The sequence below is a fragment of the Rousettus aegyptiacus genome, unplaced genomic scaffold, assembly GCF_014176215.1.
Source record: "Rousettus aegyptiacus isolate mRouAeg1 unplaced genomic scaffold, mRouAeg1.p scaffold_m13_p_1, whole genome shotgun sequence".
NCBI lineage: Eukaryota > Metazoa > Chordata > Mammalia > Chiroptera > Pteropodidae > Rousettus > Rousettus aegyptiacus.
Genome location: NW_023416284.1, coordinates 7,436,348 through 7,457,288, shown reverse-complemented (window position 1 = coordinate 7,457,288; position 20,941 = coordinate 7,436,348). Strand labels below are relative to the sequence as shown.

At 53.1% G+C, this 20,941-nt stretch overlaps 2 long non-coding RNA genes across 2 annotated transcripts; one reads left to right on the top strand and one right to left on the bottom strand.

The window, feature by feature from the left end:
• The first annotated feature begins 6,727 nt into the window (after positions 1-6,727).
• LOC118601590 lies at positions 6,728-9,412 on the top strand. The gene is made up of 3 exons (XR_004950349.1): positions 6,728-6,847; positions 7,854-8,450; positions 9,100-9,412. It is a non-coding gene; the product is annotated as an uncharacterized LOC118601590 (long non-coding RNA).
• A 1,911-nt stretch (positions 9,413-11,323) lies between these two features.
• LOC118609390 lies at positions 11,324-20,879 on the bottom strand. Its single transcript, XR_004953404.1, has 3 exons — positions 20,560-20,879; positions 16,306-16,431; positions 11,324-11,976 (listed from the first exon to the last, which is right to left on the bottom strand). It is a non-coding gene; the product is annotated as an uncharacterized LOC118609390 (long non-coding RNA).
• Positions 20,880-20,941: the final 62 nt, after the last annotated feature.

The following is a 20,941-nucleotide window of genomic DNA, read 5'->3' as shown; positions in this document are numbered from 1 at the left end:
AATTATGAGACATACGAAGAAACAGGCAAGTGTGATCCATACGAGAGAAGAAGGACAGGCAACAGAAACTGCCTTCGAGAGAACCCACGCGCCGGACTTCACAAAGGCTTCCAAAGAGCTATTGCGAATGTGCCCGTAGAGCTACAGAACATCGTGCCTGCAGGAGGAAAGTACGACGACAGTATTCCAGACAGAGAGTAGCAAGGAGAAGGCCGAAATTATTATTTTTTTAAAAAAGACCAAAGCGAAATTATGGAATTGGAAAGTACAATAACCTAAATAAAATATTCCCTAGAGAGACTCGACAGTAGAATGAATAACCAGCAGACTTGGAGGTAGGTTGACAGAGATCATGCACTCAGAAGAACGGAGAGAAAATGAATGCAGGAACGCGAACGGAACCTTCGAGGGACATCACACAAACACACGTGTAATGGGAATGCCAGAGGAGAGAAAAGAGAGAAAAAAAAAACACAGAAAAATATTCAAAGAAATAATGGCCGAAAACTCCCCGAATTTGACGAAAAGCATTATTCTACACATCCATGAAGCTCAATGAACTCCAAGAGCGATCAATGGAAGGAGATGACTTCACTGGTAAATTCGTTCATATACTTAAAGAAGGATTAATTTTAATTCTTCATAAGCTTCTAAAAAAAATAGAAGAGAGACCACTTCCCAATTCATTGTAAGTCCAGTTTTACCCTGATACCGAAGACAAAGATATCAAAAGAAAACTATAGACCGATATCCCTTGTGAATATACATACAAAAATTCTCAACAAAATACTGGTAAACTGAATCCAGCAACATGTCAGAAGAATCCATTGCCGCGTGGGATGTATTCCAGGAGTGCAAGAGTGGTTCAACATGTGACATTTTATTTACATAATCTATGGTAGATTGTCAATAGAACACAGGACAAACAATACATGGTTAGCTCAGTGGATGGTGGACAAGCACTTAAAATCCCAAACTCTTTTCCGATACAAATCACTCAACAAAGATAGAAAGGAACTTCCTGATTAAGGGCATCTATGAGAATGCCACACCTAGCATCACACTTAATTGTGTGTATTAGCCTCCCTTGCTGCCGTTAACAAATTACCGTAAATTATCTTATACCTCTGGACGTCAAAAGTTCAGCCTGGGTCTCACTCGGCTAAAATCAAGGCACCAGCAGGATTTCATTCTTTCTGGAGATTCGAGGGCAGAATCGCTTTCCCCGCCTTTCCCAGCTTCTAGAGACCACCCACGTTCTCTGGCTCATAGCCGTCTTCCATCCATCTACAAAGCCAAAACCGCGGAGCCAAGTCCATCTCAAGCCACCGTTTCTCTGGTTCTCCCCGCTCTGCCTCCCTCTTCTCCTTTTAAGAGCCCTCGTGATTTTATTGGGCTCACCCAGATGCTCTAGAATCATCTTCCTGTTTTAAACTAATTAGCAATGCCCAACCTTAATTCCCCTTTGTCCTATATAAGGTAATATATTCGAAGGCTCCAGGATTCTGATCTGAACTGAACATCTCTGGGAGGCCATTATCCTGCATTTTTCAGACACCGATTGGCCATTTGTATATCTTCCTTTGGATCTATTCAGAATGTTTGCCCATTTTAAAATTTGGTTATTTATATTTTATTATTCAGGTACAAGGAGTTCCTTATATATTCTGAATGTAAATCACTTATTAGATATACGATTTGCAATTTTTTTTCCACCCCTAGGTTTTTTTGTGTGTTTTAAAGCAGAAAAGTTTAATTTTGATGAAGTCTAATTTATCTACATTTTCTTTTGTCTTTTGTGCAATTTATGGCAACAGAAACAGGAAATAACCTAAATGTTCACTGACAGAGGAATAGTTAAATAAATGCCCTCATTTATTCATTCGACAAACTTTTATCAAGTAGCTTCTCTGGTTTGCAGAGATACATGGGCGAACAAGACAATCTTGACATATTGCTTAGCCAAAAACCAGAACACAAAACTATACAGAGCACGTGCTTAAATGCTCGTTGTACACCAGGCACTTTATACGCCTTGTCTCAAAATCGTCACCCAACCCTACAAAGAGACCACTACTCTTATCTTACTTTTACAGATAAAGAAACTGAGGCACAGAGAGGTTTAAGTAACTTGATCAAAGTTACAGAGCTAAGAGCTGGGATTTGCGTCCAGGTGGGCTGAGCCCAGAAATTGCACAAAATGTTGTCACTGTGGGTTGTGCCAAAGGACAATTTCTATTTTGTTCCTTACAGACTTCTGTTTGTCACAGAGATTGGGCTGCCCCTTGGAGAGCTGGGTCAGCAGACCCCCATCCTCCTTCCAGGGCATCCGGAAGCCAAAGCTTCCTCCCAGTTTCTGCATCTGTACCTCACTCTGAGAAAGACCTCTGCGAGTTGGCTCCAGGTACCATCACTGAGGCCTTGGTGTTCTCCTGATGGGCGTAAACAATGTCACAGAATAGCAACATCGGACAAAGCCACTCGGTGACTGTGGTGGAATAATACAAACACAAGACCCCTCTGTAACCACGTGTGAGCCCAGACAAAACATGGACATCAGCTTAGCCATAATAATGGCCAAAAATGGCCAATATGGGCGAGTGTTACCGATTATGGCTTTGGCCTCTGTCTAGACTGCCTGCTTCTAAGTGAGATGCATTAAAAATCACCCTGCGTCCCGACAACGTCCAGTCCGGAGCAAGGCGTCGCTCAGGGCCCGCGCCGCTCCCTGCCAACCCTCCAGCCTGCATTCGGTCATGCGTGCGGGCCTGGCTCTGCCTCAGCCCCATCGGCTCCTGCCATGGGAAACCCCGTCACCCTGGGCATCTTGTGAGCTCAGAAACTTTCCCGGGCTGTGGAGGGATGCGAGGGAGGGTCGCGCTGCTCCCACCCCCCAGGGTCCACCCCACCAGGTAGTTGTCCTCCACCCCCTCACCTCACCTCGCCTCCCCTCCCCCCCCCCACGCCACACACACCTACTCCCTGCCCAGCCTCCGCCTCCCCTCTCAGGTGGCTTCTCCCGCCCAGACCTGAACAGACAGGTGGGCCTGAACTTCCAGCCCCACCCCGCCACCCGGGGACCCCAGAGTAGAAACGGGCTCCATCTGATGGCGTGGTAGGGGGGGTGGGGAGTTTCCTCACTGTTCTACAATAACCTTTATCATCAAGGAAGAATTTTCTGATTTGCCCGAACTTAATGGCACTCCGCGTTTCTGCATTGCAATCAGGCCTGCCCATTACCCTGGCCCTTTACTGTCGCCTCAGAGGGCGGGGCTGGGAGGAGGGCAGAAGGCGGCAAGGAAGCAGACGCACGGTCTGCTAGCCACTGCAACATGCAGGTCCTGTGACTGACGCTCCTCTGTTATCTCACGGTGGAGGGGCGGGAAATGGGCAAGGGCAATAATAATTGTGGCTATTGTTATTGTCATTCTAGCGTTAAGTTCTATAGAGCCCTTATTAACGTGACAAGAACTGCGCCAAGCACTGGACTTATACTCTCTCCACACAATCACCCTGTTATTGAACAGAGGGCGCTTAACGTGACCGGGTGAGCTCTGGGACCGTCCACCGGGGTTTGTACCAAGCTCTTCCTCTGGCTGTATTTGAAACCTTGAGCAAGCTCCTTAACCTCTCTGGGCCTCGGTTTCCTCATCTGCACAGTGGGAACAAGGGTGCCTCTTCGTATGAAATAAGGCATCACGCAGTGGTAGACGTTTGGTCAGACTTCCCGCTTTCTGAGCACCTCTGTCGTGTAAGTTTGGTGTAAGTGACTAGGCGAGTCAACAGCTTCCAGCAGGAAGCAGAGGGGTTGCCAGGCTGCCGGGGGCGGGGCGAGAGGGGTGGGCGGGGCGTGGGAGCGCTGCCGGGGGCGGGGCGAGAGGGGTGGGCGGGGCGCGGGAGTGGAGCAGGACCTTGCAAAGGCCGGCTGGCGCGTGTTGTGCTTGCCTTCTGGCATGCTCCTGCTGGGCGTCCGCGGCAGGGCAGGGCTCCCACCCTGGGCGGAGAAGCCGGGAAGTGGGGGCAGGAAGGCGCCAGACTCAGAGAGGTCAGCAAACCTGCAGCCAGGTTGGATCTGGAGAAGAAAAGGAAGGGGGTGAACCTACCGAAGAATAATATTTTCTGGGCAATGACCGCGTGCCAGGCGTGTGCCAAATATTTTAAGAATATCATCTCATTTACTCTTCACTAAAAGCCCGCGGGGTTTGTATTATCATCATCCCCACTTAACAAATGAGGAAACTGAAAGGCTCAAAGAGGGGGAGCCCTGGACTCATCAGCATCAGAGTAGGGATTTGATTAAGCGGTTCAATCCTGAGTCCACAGTCGTGACTGATATCCTTCCTTCCTCCCCATGTAGTGTCTCTAGGGGACAAACAGGACAAGGAGAGCTCAGAGCTTTGGGGTTTTAACTCCCAGACTCTTGTCTTCCCATGATCTCCACCCCTCGTGGCCTCCCTGAGACTGAATTTAGCTTAAGTGGAGGACAGCAGTGGGTGTACCCAATGTCACCCTGGAATTTCCAAAGCCAGAGGTAATGAGGAAGCACAGGACGTTGGACAACGTCAGGTGGGGTTGCTCCTGGCTAGAACTCTAGGTGCTCAAGGCAGTAAGGCCAGTGATAAACAGTTGACGTTTACCAAGGACTGCAAGCACATGTCCCACCAACGGCCACCGGAGGTGAAACAGACTCTGCAAGATTAGTGCAAGATTGTGTCAGCTTCCCAAGGTCATCCACAAAGGTGGTTTCCTTCCAGTGCCTGACACCGTGTGTTAATTTCATGCAGGTTTCCATAGCAACATAATAACAACAGCAACAATAACAACAACAATAATAAATAAGATCCCTGCTACGAGCCAGACACAGCTCTGCAGTGCCTTACCTGTGTGTTTGTTTATGCCCACCACCACCCCAGGAGGTAGGTCCTGACGTCACCCCCACTCTCCGGATGACGACACTGAGGCCCAGATCACCCAGCTTGCCCGCGTTTACAGAGCAAGAAACGGAAGGACTCAGCGCACCTCCTCTGATGAACAGACAGGTGGACACATGAACTCATGGACGCACAGGTGGATGGAGGCTCACCTTCCAGGACTTCCGAGGCCAGAGCCCCACACAGAGGTATTCTCTGAAGCTGGCTCCACACCTGAACTGGTGGGTAAGCGCCTCTCCGGAATTAAACACTGGGGGACACGTGGAGCATCAGTGATCACAGCGGGGTGTTGAACCAACATTCCCAAATGCAGACTCCAGAGCGGAGAACAACGCGGGGCGTCTGGGCGCCTTTCCCACACAACCGGCGAGGTTCCCGCTGCGTCTTGAGGACAGGACATCCGGGCCGGCTCCGGCCTCACCCTGTCTTTTCTGGACACCCTCAGGTTCTCCTGGGGACTCCAAACATAGCAAGGTGAGAGTTAGAGTTCCTTCCAGTGCTAGGAGTAATGTTTTGAACCCCAATTTACTGGTGAGAAAACTGGAGTTCGGGGAGGCCGAAACCTGCCGAAATCTCACAGACGTTCAGCCAGCGGCATCCAGGAACTCGCTTCCCCGCTTTGAGGGGCCCAAGGTCCTTCGCTCCCCCAGGTGGGGACCCTCGGGACTGATGCTGCCTTCACTGGGGCGTGCTGGGGGTGGGGGGAATGGTTGCTCCTGCCCACGTCGCCCCCATCCCTGCACAGGGAGGAATTCCAGACACCAGCTACTGAGGAAGATGAAGTGAACTAAACCCAATGCCCTGGCCTCACGGGACAGTGGAAATCCTCGTTCTGGGTGTCCCCTCCCCACCCCATTCCACTCCCTGGGCTGCGGTCCAAGCCCCCTGCCATGTAAATCAGCCCAGCTGACCCAGCCCTGGAACAGACCCCCCTGGGGACACTCCCCTTGGCCAAGAATTCCAAGAATTCAGGGGGTGGCGCCCTTGAGAAAACAGACTGGTGGCTTGCTCTCTGGGCCAGCACAGCATTTTCATCCCTGCTGGAAGGGCTCCCACCATGAAGCCGAAGCCGGGTGTGTCATCCAGAGGGCCCCTGGGGGCAAAGGCCAAGGCACTTGTGGCTTCTCCCAGCCTTCCACGGTGCTGGCTGGGAGATCCTGCCGAGAACTCTCCCTGGGCACCGGCTGCCCTTTGGTGGCTGTGTGGGGGCAAGAAGTAAAGAGGCAGTTTTTCTCTCAAGTGGAAACTTACTTGGGTTTAAAATTCCAAGGAATGTCCTCCTTATGGAGTCTGACGTTTCTCGAACAACCACGCGGCCTTTCTTAGCGCCAAGCTCAGCATGCCCGAACGCTGAAGGGTGGTAGCATAACGGACTTCATATCTGTTTTACAGGTCAGGAAACTGAGGCACAGAGAGGCTAATTAACTTGCCCAAGGCCACACAGCAAGCGACTCGCAGAGCCAGGAATCGAAGCTCAAGGCATCTGACCACTGTGAGATCCCGCCTTGCCTTTACGGGATTAAAAAATGGTATCGCAAGGGGCTGTTAGCACCATTCCCTATAACACAGCCTTGAGAGCCCTGATGTGCCCGGGGCCTCCCTCAGGTCGGGCAGATGGTAGTGGAAGCCGGTGTTGGGTGGGGGGGTGGGGGGGGGTGGCTTCTAAAGTTCCTTGGTGGCCTTGTAAGGAGACAGAACCGATCAGGACCAGGACTCTTCCATGATGTAACCTTAAAAGCTCGCCGGCGGGGGAGGGGTGCCCGGGGGATTACCAGGCCTTTCGTTAAGAGCTTTACCCATATCATCTCGAGTCCTCACACACACCCTGACATGGGCCCTGCCAGGTGTCCCCGTTCCACAGATGTGGAACCCGAGACTCAGGAGCACGAAGAGACATGTTCCAGGAACCTTGGCCGGTAAGTGGAGAAGGCAGGTGCGCTAATTTCCCGGGGTGGCTTCAAACAACAGAAAGTTATTCATTCACCAAAAGTCAGGGTGTGGGTGGGGCCACAGTCGTCTAAATGTTCTAGAGGGGAACCGCTCCTGGCCTCTTGCAGCTCCTGGGGGCTCCACCTGCAGCTCCTGGGGGCTCCACCTGTAGCTCCTGGGGGCTCCACCTGCAGCTCCTGGGGGCTCCACCTGCAGCTCCTGGGGGCTCCACCTGCAGCTCCTGGGGGCTCCACCTGCAGCTCCTGGGGGCTCCACCTGGTCCTTGGCTTGTGACAGCATCACTCCGGTCGCTGCCTCGGTCATCACGGGGCCTTATTCTCTTCTCTGTGTGTCTCTTGTCTCTTATAGTGACACTCGTTATTAGATTTAAAGTCCATTAGAATAATCTAGGGTGATCTAAATGCTTAGCTTAATTACATCTGCAAAGACCTTTTCCCAACTTAGGCCACCTTCTGGAGATTAGGACATGGAGTACCTTTTGGGGGACAACTTGCAACTCACTACAGTAGGATTTGAAGCAATGTGGCTGCCACCCAGGCTTTTAAAAAGTATAATGCATCAACGCAAGTGCTCAGGGCGCCAGCCCCTAAGAAAGGGATCCTGCCTACCCCAGGTGGAGCTTAAAACAAACAAGACACACGTCCTCAAGGAGGAGACAAGTGTCTATGCCTGCTTTCGCTGGACATCTTACCCCTCCAAAAGCCGGACTTTTTTAAATAAGGGCTTTATCGAGATAGAAGTCACATGACATACAATGTGCCCTCTTAGAGTGTACAATTCAATGGTGTTTAGTTTATTCACAGAGGCTTACAGTCATCACCACGAGCAGTTGTAGAACATTTTCATCACCCCCAAAAGAAACCCTATACCTTTGAGCTGTCACTCTGCCATTTTCCCCCAACCTCCTCCCAAATTCGGGCAACCACTAACTACATTCTCTCTTTATGGATTTGCCTGTTTTGGACATTTCAGATCAATGAACTCATACAACATGTGGTCTTTAATGTCCGGCTTTCTTCACTTGGCTTCACGTTTTCAAGATTCATCCAGGCTGAATCATTCTGTATCGTTCTTCGTTTCTTTTTATGGTTAGGTGTTCCACCGTATGGATACATCATTTTTCTTGTGCTCATCGGTTGACGGACACTTGAGTGGTTTCCACTTTTTTGGCTATGGTGAGGAATGCCACCATGCACAGCCATGTGTAATTAGGTTTCGCGTGGACGTGTGTTTCGTTTCTCGTCGGTTTATGCCCCGGAGTGGAATTGCTGGGCCGCATGGGAACTCCATGTCCAAACTTCTGAGGCCTTCGTGGGTTTTTAACGAAGGACTGACTGCCCCTCGCCAGCTACATGACTTTGGCCTGGCGACTTGACCTTGCCGTGCCTTAGTTTCCTCACCTGTATAATGGGAATTGACTTGCCCAATAATTATTTAGTGAACACTCGCTATGGGCTGGGCCCTGTACTAGGAGTTGAGACTCAATGGTGACGACGGCAAATGCCTGCCCTTGGGAGCTGACTTCTGACGAAAGGACCCAGATGATAAATAGACAGCTGCGTAAGTACAGTAAGTAAAGAAGCAGTGCTACCGAGAAAAAGAAGGCAGAGAAGGAGAGTGTGTGGGGTGGAGAATGGGGGCCGGGTGCTGTCACAAGGTTAACGGGGCTGCCAGGACGGCCTCACTGAGGCGGTGATGTTGAGCACAGACTCAGAGGAGGCGACGGAGTAAGACTTGTAGAGCTGGAGGTTTGGGAGGTTGGGTAGGTTGCAATCATTCCTCCTTGTGGGATCTTTTTTGCTGGAATCAAATGTGCAGGTTGATCGTTTGCGTCCTCAGCATCTTGGGGATCGATCCCTGTGAAGGGAGTCCCAAACCATCATTCTAAATTCATTAGAAACCCAGGGTGCTGAACACAAGATGGGATGAGCCACTCTGCCGGGGGAAACCTAGGAGGGCTCTGGGAGGAGGTGGTATTCAACTGGGGCTGGAGAGACAATGGGTAGGCGTGAGGAGGGACCGGCTGATCTAGCCCCTGACCCTCAGGGTCCCTCTCTGGGTGGCTTCTGTGCCTTCTCAAAGGCGCAGCTGGGTGAGCCCGGTTGGGAACGCTGACTGCGCTCTCTGAAACCGGCTCCTGTTCGCACGCAAAGCAGCCAGCACCTCCCTGCCCCGCACACTCCCCTGTCCACAACGGAAGGCTTTGTCTTTTTCACAGGTGCGGTTTTCCTTTCCAGATCATTCTTCTCTCCCTTCTCCCTAAGCTGGCACATCTGTGGACACGGGGCTAATTTGAAAGTCTGAATCCGGGTAGGAAGAAAGGCAGAAGGTGGCAAGCCTTGGGGGAAACCTCCGTCCTGGCGTCCGGCCCTCCTTTGTCTTGGTTGAATCAAGAGTTGGTTTGTTTATTAGTCAGTTCGTTCAGTGAACATTTCCTGCCCATCTCCACAGTGGCAATCTCTGCGCTAGGTGCCGAGAGCACCAGATAACTCAGACGCCACCCCTGCCCCCACTCCCACCCCACTCACACACACCCACCGGGGAAGGAGACCGACGTGTACATGAACGTGCAATAAAATGTCCCTGGCGCTCTGATAGCCATCTTCCTTGGGTGCAGAGCCGAGACAGTGCAAGCTCTTGTCAGCCAGACTCAGGACTGGCTCCTGCCCTAGGGCCCAGCACGAAGTGAACTACAAGGATTTTAGGATGGGAAGGATTTTGAGATGGGAACCGCGGAGCGTTAACCCTTCGTGGGGCCTTTTAAGTGTGGAGTCAGTGTGACTGCGTAGGTCACGCACCCGAGAAGCCTGCCCCGCTCATACCCTCCAGAAGCTCCCAGGCCGATGCAAGATCTGAACAAGTCATTGCACCTCTGTCTTCAGTTTCTTTATCTGTAAATTGGGTTTGTACCTGCCTCTTACCTGGGGTTCCTGTGAGCACTAGATGAATGACATCATTAAATCTACTAGAACAGAAAGTGGCGTATAGTAGATCCCTGAGAAATAATAGTTATTATTCTAATAGGTTCAAAATAAAAAAAAAAAAGAGAGAGAGAGAGAGAGAGAAAGGCCAATGGGTGGAGGGAGGGGACAGTTCCAAGAGTCGCTTCGCCAGAAGCGGTATTGAGCCTCGAAATGCAGGTGCGTGGCCCTGCGTCAGAGACAAACTATGTGGCATTTGCACCTGATACGTAGCGGCACATTCCTTTCCTCATGCTTTATAGATTTGTTCAAATTAATTTACGGTTCCTGGACCCACATCCTCTGGCCCACAGACTCTGGGGCCAAACCGCCCGGCTTCTCTCCTCCTGGCGGGGCGACCCTCATCCTTCCGGGCTCACGTTTCCTTACCTGTGAAATGGGAGTAATACTAGCGTTTGCCGCAACGAGCTGTTCTGAGGGTCAGGCATGTTAACGCCCTGAGCACAGGCTGGCGCACAGGGAGAGCTTTTTGTCTTTGTTGGAGGAAGCACCTAGAAGTCTCTGGGATGGCAAGCATAAGCTCAGACCAGACCGAGGGACGGTTTACAAAGTTCCTGACCCCGTGTCACTGTGCTCGAGCTGCCGCAACAAAACACCACAGTCCGTTCCCACAGTCCGGACGCCGGAAGTTCTAGATATCGGTTTGGTGTTCCCCCGAGGCCTCTCTCCTTGTGTCCCCATGAGTCCTCTGCCCTGTGCACGCACATCCCTGGGGGCTCTCTGAGTGTCCTCATCCCCTCTTCTTATCAGGCCACCGGCCTCGGACCTCCCTCAGAGCCTCACCTTAACTTAATCACCCTTTCAAAGGTCTCATCTCCAAATAGAATCGGATTCCCAAGGTATTGGGGTTAGGGCTCCAGCGTAGGAATTTCAGGGGCAACACAAGTCAGCCCATAGCAACCTGTGCTCTTCGAAAATGTCAAGGTCATGATAGACAAAGCAAGGTCGAAGACCAGATTAAAGGAGGCAAAAGCGGCGTGACGACTATGTGCCTGCCGCTTGTCTCTCCGGACCAGATCCTGGACCAGAAAAAAGAATTGTTTATCTTTGGTACAAAGGATGTTAGTGACAGAATTGGCAAAATCTGAATAAGGCCTGTAGATTACATAACAGTATTCAGTATTATCAACGCCAGCTTCCTGATTTTGATTTTAGTTATGTAATATAATGTTCTTGTAGTATGTATACCACGAGTATTTGGGACTGTGGGGCAATCAGGTCTGCAATGTCCTCTCAAAACAAAACAAAAATAATACGTATAGATAGACAGATGGATGGGTGGGCGGATGGATGGATGGATGGATGGGTGGATGGATAAAGAAACTGTAAAATGTTAACTAACACCTGAGTGAAGAGTACACAGGAATTCTGGGTTCCATTTTTGCAAATGTTCTTTTTAGAACTACAGATACAAAACTTTTCAACACTGACCTATGAAAACCTAGGCAGCTATGAAAACCACAGGGGGTTTTAAGGTGGGGGCAGGGGAGGGAGGGGAAGCCGCCTACAGGGTGTCCAGCAGCTTTTAGGGTCGTAGGACAGCCTTGCAAGGTCACTAACATAACCAACCTTCCTTTTTCAGTCTGAGGAAAGGAAAGCACAGAGTGCTCACCTAACTTGCCCAAGGCATCCTGGGTTTCGTCAGGGCAGCGCCCGCCCCCAGGTACCACTTCCAGGTGGTGCAGCCAGAATTCATACTCACTCTGTCTCACTTTTGCCACCATCCCCCAAAGCAGCCTCAGAGAAGGTCCAGTCCCTCCAAGAGGTGGAGGCGAGTCAGGGGAGGTGGATAATCTTTGCGGGATATTCAAAACTGTGGTTTCCTCAGGGTCCCAGAACTTCAGGAGCAGCCTCAGCCCCTTCTGGCCCCACCTTCGGCATTCAAGTCAGATGAAATAAAGACCCACATGATCTGAACAAAGTGTTTTTATAAACTCATGAAAAGAGTCCTTATTAGAAAGGGCTCAGGCAGGAGGCAGGCATGGGGCTTGTGACGCGTCCGATCATTTCTGCAGGCTCCTGGCAGGCAGTGATCATTAGCAGATTTTCTTCTGGGTAGGCTCAGTGTCAGCCCGACAATATGGGGTTTTATGGGATTTGCTCACAGAACTTTCCTACAAAGCAAGGTATTATAGGGCGGATTAGGCAGTTCCAAGAAGCAAAGGTTCTGGCTTCTCTGATTTTTCAGCAGATTTTTTTAAGAGGCCCGTGGTCAGGGGCTCTGTGGCTTCACACCAGAACCCCTGTATCCTGCTGACTTTAAAACGAGCATACTCGTACAAAAAGATCATTGTGTGGATTTTTCCTAACATAAACTCCTTACAGAACTTTGGGAATATGTGAAAAAGACGATTAAAAATCACATGTACTGCACCACCCACTGTTAACACCCTGACGTGTTTCCTGCCTTTTTTCTGTGTGCAGATGTGTGTGCACACCTGCGTGTGTGCTTGTGTGCCTGCGAGCATGGGTGCCTGTGCACATGTGTGTGTGTGTTTGTGGAAAGAGAGACAGACAGACAGACAGACAGACAGACAGACAAAGCTCCAGCGCAGGGAGAGGAAGGAGCAGAGAAAATAAGCTTCGAAGGAAAACAGAGCTAACTTCGAATTCCATCCCTGCCACTCATTGACTCCATGACCTTGGCCAAGCTGCTTGACCTCCAATTCCACAGACTTAAACGGGGGGAATATATATCCTACCTCAGGGGAACCGTTTTGATTAAAAGAGATTAAATTAAATGAATCTGAAGCATTTAGCGTACTGCCTGACACACAGTAAATCCTGACCAAATGGTAACTAAAGAAATAGGAACAAGAACTTTAGGCTTTTTCTTTCCAAAAGTGGGATGGTACTGGCGATACAAATTTGTATCTTAACACTTCAAGGGTTTTACTGCTATAACTGTGAGAAAACAGACTTGTATTCCCAGGAGTTTTTTTTTTTTAAAAAGTATAAAATCCCCAATAACGCCCTGCTCTTCAGACTCCATCTTTAACGATGTGGTATATTGCCAGCGTTGTGCACATGTTTTGGGGGGTTTGCTGTGCTTTCCTTTGGTAATTGACCTCCTGGCACACGCACAAGCACCCGGCAGGCTACATCACAAGGTCCGGAAGATCCGATTATTACAACCTGTTTCCCAGCAACACCACTGAAAACTGCATGGTTTGGACAAGTTACTCCTCCTCTCTGGGTCTCAGTTTCCTCATCCGTTAAATGGGGATCACACCAGTGCCCCCGTCAGCAGGTGACTGTGATGGCTACGTGAGATAATCCACGTGAAGCACCGAGCCTGGTGTCTAGAAAGTGCCCAGTAAAAGGTACAATAATGACAATTATTAAGTTTCTTACATTTAAGAGACATAATCTTCATACCATAAATATATGCACCTCTGTCTGTCTGTGTCCTACTTGTTTTATAAACTGATGAGCGCAATATGCAGTAAGACATTGAAATAATTGCCCAAATGGGGCTTTTCCACCACGGAGCCGGGGCCGGCAGGCACCAAGAGACAGCAGGCCAGATGTGGCCGAGGAAACGGGAGTCTGGACTATGTGGGGTGCACTTGCAAAGCCAAGGGCGTCACATCTGTCTCCCTGCCTGCAGGCAGGGACTGGGCATTCTCTGGTGTCTCCAGAGCCCTCATAATAAAAGGCAGAGCTGTAATAGACCTGAGGGGCCCTCCGTCATTGAGAGGCATTGAAGGGGAGACACCGGGATCTCAAATGAGACCCTGAGGGTTCTACCTCCTGCTTGAATGTGTACAAGCCTGTGGCCTCAGGCGAGTGACTCAACAGTAGGGGGTCTCGGTGTCCTCATCTGTTAGGACTAAATACGATGTTACATTTGAGGAGCTGAAAACAGCACCCAGGATGTGGTGATCACAACCTTAGCTAGTTGCGATTTTTTTTTTTTTTTTTTTTTTGGTAACTTCTATCTCCACAGTGATTCTCTCCTTAACAGTGGACATTAACTTGAGTCAGTCCCTATGCATACATTTCCAGAAAGAGCGCAAGAAAACAGATTCTGCTTTTCTGAGGCGCACCCTTCACTGATTCCTTAGGTTTCAAAAGATTGATGTTTGCTGGCTTGGTAGTGTAGAGCAGAATTTAGCAAACTACAGGCCAAGTCTGGCCCACCGCCTTTTTACGTACAGTCTGTGAGTCTAAGAATGGTTCTTACGTGTTTAGATGGTTGGAAAATAATCAAAACAGAATAACTTTGAGACCTGGGAAAGTTATATGAAATTCGAGTGTCTATAAATAAAGTTTTATTGGCACACAGCCATGCTCATTAGAGAGAGCTTGTCTATAGCTCTTTATATCCTGTATATTTATAGGTTATCTGATTACATATTGTTTTTTTACATATCTTCTACTCACATGTTATCCGTTTACATATCGTCTAATTACATACTGTCTGTTGCTGCAACTGAAAAATGCATGGCCCGCACAGCCCTTTACAGAAAGGGTTTGCTGGCTCCTGACCCAGGGTAAGGATTCAGCATTCCTACGGCTCCGGCTCTGGGCCGGTTCCGGTTCTGGGAAAGGCTTTTCACTCCCCTCCACTCAGCTTTCCTTACCCTTTATTACCCTCTAGACTGTCACTCAGGAGCCCCACCCACCCCCAGCTCACCCCAGACAGTGCATTAGTGAGGACACAAAGCCGAGAAGACACAGAACACCCATGAGCACCTTCTCCCTGCCAGACGACAGGCCCTTCAAAGAGAGCATCTCAGTACGTGGTAAAATTCCCACTTTAGGGATAAGAGAACGGAGGCTCAGGAAGGCCCGTCACCCGCCCGAGCTTGCACCGCTGCTACGTGGCAGCGCTTGGACTTGACCCCAGCCTTGCCAACCCCAAGGCCATCCTCACGCCAGTACTTCCACGCCTGACTTGCAATGAGCTGACGACCAACCAGGAGGCAGCTGGTGCCGTCCTGGCCTCAGCCCAGACTTCCTCAGGTTACACCCGCAGCCCCACCCGCCCATCTGTGCTCCTGCCACGTTCCCGGCCTGGGCTCCAGCTGCGTGTGCACCCAGCCTGGACAGCGGAAGCAGCTCGGCAGGCCTGCCCCAGCCCGGCGCGCCCATCTCCCTGCCGCCCCTGCCCAGGATTCGGGATGACGACGGAGCGCAGACATGCCCGTGTGGGGGATGGATTCCCACGGAGCAGACTCGCCCGGGCGGGGGCGGTTGTCACGGAGCGGGAAGAGCCATTCTACCTGCTTCGGGGTGTTTTTGGTCATTGTGTGTGTTTGTATTTTAAGATACCCCATCCTGTTAGCCGGGCCTCACCGAGGAGGCGCTCGTGGCGAATGTTCCATATTAGAAAGGGAAGGTGTTTCACGAGGCTTTGAAACATCTCCAACCTTCGCAGACCAGCGTCCCCTCTGCTCAGGGATTTTCCACCCGTCTGCAGCCTCTCTGTTTCCTTTGGCCGGGCTGGCACCCCAGGTTGGCCATGTCACACAGCTCATGTTCCCACCCCCCCCCCCAGGCGTCTGACTCCGCGAAGACCCTCCCCCCCAAGTCACCCCATCTTGAACTTCATGGAACAGTGGTTTCCACCAGGCCAGGAGTCTCTCCAGATCCAACGCCCTCATTCGACACCTCCAGCTTGCTCTGCCCCGGGCAAAGCTGCCAATCGCCCATACAGCCGTGTGTGTGTGCGTGCATGTGAGATGCCAAGTTATCACTATTAAAATCCTGCTCAGCAGGAGTGTCCCCTGGAGGGAAGGGACCTCCTGCGAGGTCCCTGAGCTGGGCGCTCATGGCGGCAGGGCCTCCAGGTGTCACTGTCCACCCATCCTTTACCGGGCAGCTGTCGCCATCTCTCCCTGGACTTCCCACAGGGCCCCCTTATGGCTAACTCCGTGTCCCCTCTTGGTTTCCTGCAGGCTGCTGGCTAGCAGCTGAGCACTGCTTCTAGAACAGAGATCCCATCCATCTCCCCTCTGCTCCTGTCACACTGAAAATGAAATCAGCTGCTGTCCTCGGGGCCCGCGGGACCCTACCTCAGCACTCCCCAAACTTCAGTGTGCAAAAAAAGCACCCGGGCATTGCGTTACATAAAATCCAGACTCTGACTCAGGAGGTCTGGGGTGGGGCCTGGGATTCTGCATTTCTCACACCTGCCCAGGTGACTCGGAAGCTGCTGGTCCAGGAGCACGGTAAACACCAACGAGGAGGCCCCCCCCCCATGAGTTAACCCCAGCCACCCCTCCCCCTCCGGCTGCTCCAGCCCGCCACGCATCCTCCTGCCTCCGGACCTCCCGTCCCTCCATCCAGGGTCCTCACCCACATTTCCTCGGGTTTCAATCCCCATTCCATCCAGGCCTCTGCCCCAGTGCCGCACCTGACAGACACAGCTGCCCGGCCAGCCCCATCGCTCTGCCCCCTCCACCCCCGTGGCCCCACCTGTCTCTGCCCCCCCCCACCTGTATTCTTTCTGACATCCTTCACTTCCTGGTAATCTGATGCCAGCTTCAGGGGGCAGGGATGTTGCTGCCATTTTCACTGCCGTCTCTCCAGCATCCAGGACAGGGCCCGGCACACTGGAACCGCTGTGTAAACAGTCTGCGAACGAAGAAGTGACTGAATAACCGGAGCTGCGCATTCGAAAGGCGGCGCTCTGACTTCGCTGAGAAAGCGCAAGTTCAAGACAAAATCAACCGTCTGGAGATGGCGCCGGCAGAGTGCTGACCCGCTCAGGCGATGCCCGTCGGAGCTCGGGGCCCCGGGCCACGCTCCGGGTCGCGGGCCCCCTCCCAGCCCCTGCGCTGGAGAAGCTTCCTGTGTGATGTGAGGTTCAAACGAGCAAAGCAGCAGTGACCGTCCAGCACGACTGTGTTGGGAGGGAGGGGAACGGAGGAGCCGAGAGGAGGAACCGCGGGGCCAGTCCTGGCTGGGGACAGGGACCTTGGGCACTGAGAGGGCAGCTGGGGAGGAAGAGCTTCCTGGGGGGGGGGGGGGCGGGAATAGTCCATGAGCTAAAGGAAACCTTGCAAGATGAACAGTCTACTTGGCCAAAGAGAAAAAATCCTGGAGAGAGTGTGCTGGCGGGTGTGGGGGGAAGGTAGCGGGTGGAATGAGGGGGTGCCCAGCCCGGCTGCGGGCAGCCCAGGAGCCCCGCCAAAGGCAGGCCCCGCGTCTCTGCAGGCGAGGAGACTGGCTCCTGGGCGGGGCCGAAGGGCCCTGCAGGGCAAGGACTGACCCCCACCCACTTCCATTCCAGGGTCTGACCCCCACACCACCATAAAAAACAAGAGCCTGTGTTTACCCAGCTCTGGTCCGAGATCTTGACAAGTTTCTGATGCTATCACCATCATTAATCTCCATTTAGCAGAGAAGTGGCAGAGCCGGGATTGGAACCTGGGCTGCCCAACCCCAGGGCCAGAATCGCCGCCACACTCTCTTCTCTGACCCATCCTGCCTTACCCTCTCCCGCCGGCCCCCAGCTCCTACGGGGGGCCAGCCAGGTAAAGGACTCAACTGACTGGCAGATAGAATGGGTGAGTGGGGCAGGAGCACCCGTGCTCCTCCAGCTTCCATTTTCTCCCCATTAGGTATCTGTGGAGCTGACAAGAGCCACCCACCCAGAACAGCCCATGAATGAGGGCTCAGTGCCAGGGTGCATCCTAAGTGCAAAGGAGAGAAGGGCTCACGCGGGGGTAGAAGCAGCAAGGAAGGAGGCTTCGTGGAGGGCTGGAAATTAGGAGGGGCCACGAAGAGGCAGCACGGGGAGGTTCTAGAACCATCACCTGCACATGGTGTCCTGCCCCCACCCCCACAAGGATGCCGATTCTGGAAATCTAGGCTGGGAGCCCAGGAACCTGCATTTTGACAAGCTCCCCGAGTGATCCTCCACTTTGAGAGATACCCATGGATAAAGCGGACAGAGCTGAGTATTTGACTAGGATTCAAATCCCACCTCCGTCTCTCAGCTGCATGATGTTGAATGACTTTCTCAACTTCTCTAAGCCTCCGATAGGGAGAAGGCAAGGCTTAAGGACCATGTTCCCAGCTCTCAGCTGAGATGGTGATGTGTGCCTGGTAAAGGACTATACCTGAGCATTGGGTGTTCGGCACTGGGGATGCAACGGTAAGTAAAAAAAAAGATGGGGCTTGGCCCTGGGGATGGGGGGGTAGGGACTGGTTACAGCCTGGTGGCCCATCCAGGGCCGGCGAGTTCCCAGGTGGGTCACAGGGCTGGCTCTCTTGGGGGGCCACCCGTAACCCTAGGACTGGCTGCCTGGGCTGGAAGGTAGCTCCAGCCTGCCCTGCTGGGCCCTTGAACCTCCCATGCCACCCTGGGCAGGAAGAGCTGAGTCATGGAAAAAGTTAGTTCTTTAGGCTGCAGCTCACCTCCCTCCTCCATCAAGCCCACAAAGGCTCCTTTCACTTTTTGGGGGGTGGGGTGGGGGGATTGCAGGGCCCTCTCCACAAGCTGGGATGTGAAATTTCAAACTCTGCTTTGGAGTTAAATTCCCCACCCACTGCCCCAGAGAAAACTAAGGGGGGTACCAAGAGAGAAGAGCTCAGGATGGGGGGACGTAGGGGGGAGGATCGTGTCCCACACAGTTCTCACAGAAGCCACATCGCAAGGACCCTCAGCCCAGCGCCCCTCGCCTTCATCTTCACGTGGAACTTGGGGGCGGGGGGCACAGGCCGGGCACAGAGGAGGTGAAGCACCTCTCTGGGCAGCCGATGAAGGAAGAGGCCTGGGGCTCACAGGGATGCCAGATCCACAAAACCCACATCCTGAAGGTGGACCAAGGAGAAAAAAGGTGTCTGCTTCCGGCCACAGACCAACCCCAACTCCTTTTAGGATTACCTGAGGTGTTCCTTTTTCCTCTGATTTCACCCCAAACCTGTGTGGCCCTGCTTTGTGACTTAGATTTGCTTGAGCCTGTTTCCTCCTGCTGATACCCACCTCCTCGTGCTGGTAAGGAGATAAGGTGAGATTATGTGTAAAGGGCTTGATATGCTGAAGGTCAAGTCGGGGTGCTCAGCCTCCTTCCCAGGCAAACACACACCTAGGGAAAATGTAAATGGGACCTAGGGGTCACCCAGCTGGTCTGCCATGTGAGCAGGGTAGGGTGGCTGGTTGAGGATCGGGGGACTGAGGCGAACCGACGGCTGCGTGGACGAGTGGCTTAACGTCTCGGTGCTCCAGTCTCCCCATAAAGCCGCGGGTGTGGGGGGGAGTGGGGCTGAAAGGAGGAGGACAGCTGACGGGTTTGCAGGACCGTGGGAGGCTGGATGGAGGCTGGAGGGAGGCTGGAGACTGGGGCAGCTTGGAGGCGCAGTGTCTCAACCAGGCCACTAGGCGGCCTCGAGGATAACAGATGAGGACGGGCTGAGCGGGCCAGTTCCAGCTAGAGTTGTCTTCTTGGCAGGCCTGGCAGAGACCAGGCACGGCTGGCAGGGAAGGGCCTGTCTCTCCAGGGTCGGGCTTTCTTCTCCTTTCTTACAGACCTCCGAGGTAGGAGGAGGCAGTCACCCTGATGGAGTCTTGCCTTCAGCTGTGGCCTGGGCGTCAGATGAAAGCAATGGCCTGCCTTTGGGTCACACTTCTGGAGGGTTGGATGGAGGCCGGAGGGAGCCTCACCTTGCCCCTCTCTCCTCTCCTGCCCGAATGGTGTGAAAGAGGAATCAGGCCTGAACTGGGGCTCTCCCTCCTGCACTTCCTGGCAGGGTAACCTGGCAAATGGGGATAATGATACCCCCATTGCAAGGTCAGCGGGACGATTAAATGTCAGAATGTAAGTTTTCAATGTAGCAGTCTCTAGTGCAACCGCCCCCGCCCCCCCCCCCCCAACCCTTTTTGCTCTCCCAGTGGCTCTCCAGATAACAAGTTTCCCAATTCGTCTGGAAGGAAGATCCTCCCCTGCAAAACTTCTCCCCAGAACTTGAGGGGTTTTGCAGCCGAGGAGGTAAATCACAGCCACCCACTCCTCAAATGAGCGTTTCTCACCGGGTCCTCAGCAGAACTGGGCGGAGCGTGAGACGCGCGGGTTCCAGCGCGCCCACCCCTGCTCGGTGGGCACCGCTGGGGCTGAGGCTCAGCGCTCTCCGCCCAAACAAGCCTCCCGCTGGAGAACCTGCGCCCGGCATGGCAGGGCAGCTCCCTGGCTCCCCCTCTCTGCTCCTGGCCAGGGACCATCAGGGGCAGCGGGAGGCAAGTCCCATCAACACTTTTAACTGGGGCTGCTTTTTAGTGACTCACCTCCCAGCCTTCCTGCAACAGACATCTCTAAATAGCTGCGCCCCCCCCCCTCCAGCAGGAGAGACGTTCTTTTGGGGCGGGGGGTGGGGGGGTGGGGTGGGCGGCGGGCAGGTGGTTCCAAGGTGGGTGCCCCGCCAGGGCTGCCCAAGGAGACCTGCGCAGGAGGCGCAGGTTTAGGACGTCTGTTTACAGACTTTTGTTATTAAGGAAATTGCTGTCAGTCAAGGTAATTCTAGCCCAGATGAGCAATAAATATGCTCCCAGCTAATCTTATGGGGATTTTATTGGCACCTTGGGGCCAGAGGTTCCTTTACCCTGCCCACCCTTTCCCCTCAGAGCCAAATCCTGCTGCCCAGCTGTTTCCCGCATCAACGTGAGGAACTGGGGGCAGCTTTAGAAAGTGCACTCTAAGTGAGGACAGAAGACGTCTGGGCAAAGGTCGGGAGTGGCTTCCTGGTCCTACCTGCAGGCAGGGGGTGACCAAATGACCTGAAATAAACTCTGGGCGACCTTGTGGGATCAAGACATGCGCGAGCTCCCCCGGGCCGGCCCAGAACGCAGGGGCGGTCACCTGGTTCCTGGGCGCCCCAGCCCGGGAAGACCTTGTCCAGGGCAAGAAGGAATGTGTCGAGGAGCGATCCGGTTCGCAGGAGTCGGTTCCAGCGTGCTCGAGTTACGGCTGCGAGCCCTCAGAGGCACCGCCGGCAAGTCCCGGCTTGCAAAGTGGGGAGCCAGCCCCGGGAGAGCGCGAGTCGGAGCGAGCCCGAGTGCGCGCCTGCGCGCGCGCCCCGCGACAGGGCAGGGGGAGGGGAGGCCGCAGCAGCCACTCAGAAGGATCGGAGTGA